At 42.2% G+C, this 1,098-nt stretch overlaps 1 protein-coding gene across 1 annotated transcript in view; it reads left to right on the top strand.

Annotated features, from left to right (window-relative positions):
* LOC107564356 (paladin-like) overlaps positions 1–1,098 on the top strand; it is a 17,804-nt gene that overhangs the window by 15,873 nt on the left and 833 nt on the right. The gene's annotated exons all lie outside the window — the stretch shown is intronic.

The following is a 1,098-nucleotide window of genomic DNA, read 5'->3' on the forward strand; positions in this document are numbered from 1 at the left end:
TGTGACATGTGTTCTTTTCGGCTCATTAAAGATTAATCTTGCATGGCATTTTGGATGAATTGTAGAGGGTTTGATAGAAGTGGCTGGAAGACCTGCCAAGAGAGCATTGCAATAGTCCAGCCTGGATAGAACAAGAGCTTGAACAAGGAGTTGTGTTGCATGCTCTGAACGAAAGGGCCTGATCCTCCTAATGTTGTATAAAGAAAATCTGCAGGACTGGGCAGTTTTAACAACTCCAAGGTTTCTAGCTGTTTTTGAAGGAGTTATGGTTGATGAGCCTAACTGGATGGTGAAATTTTGATAAAGTGATGGGTTTGTTGAAACCACAAGCAGTTCTGCCTTAGCCAGGTTTAGTTGAAGGTGATGGTCCGTCATCCAACAAGAAATGTCTGTTAGACATGCTGAGATGCGAGCAGCTATCGTCGGATCATCAGGATGGAATGAGAGGTAGAGTTGAGTGTCATCAGCATAGCAGTGATATGAAAAGCCATGTTTCTGAATGACAGAACCTAGTGATGCCATGTAGACAGAGAAGAGAAGTGGTCCAAGAACTGAGCCCTAAGGCACGCCAGTAGCTAGATGTTGCGACTTGGACACCTCACCTCTCCAAGATATCTTGAAGGACCTACCTGAAAGGTAAGACTCAAACCACTGGCGTGTGGTTCCTGAGATGCCATTTTCCAATAGGGTTGACAAGAAAATCTGGTGGTTCACCGTATCAAAAGCAACGGACAGATCCAGCAAGATAAGTATAGAAGATTTGGAAGCCACTCTTGCCAGTCTTAGGGCTTTAACAAATGAGAGCAAGGCAGTCTCGGTCGAATGTACACTTCTGAAGCCAGATTGGTTGCTGTCCAGGAGGTTGTTGTCTGATCATGTAACATATATTATATAATTATAAGAAATAAAGGTAGATTCTTAAGGTAGATTCAGCTGGTGAAGCACTTTATAGGTTTTTATGAAAGCTTTTATTGAATAAGATTTATTCAATTGTGAAGTACCACAAAAGCATTTCACTGTCATGCTGCCAACCTTTCAGTGAGCAGTTGCACCACTTATGAACATAAGTGTACAGCTTGCAGTAATCCCCCATATATA

This window comes from Sinocyclocheilus grahami, unplaced genomic scaffold (genome assembly GCF_001515645.1).
Source record: "Sinocyclocheilus grahami isolate Dianchi unplaced genomic scaffold, SAMN03320097.WGS_v1.1 scaffold925.1, whole genome shotgun sequence".
Taxonomy (NCBI): Eukaryota; Metazoa; Chordata; class Actinopteri; order Cypriniformes; family Cyprinidae; genus Sinocyclocheilus; species Sinocyclocheilus grahami.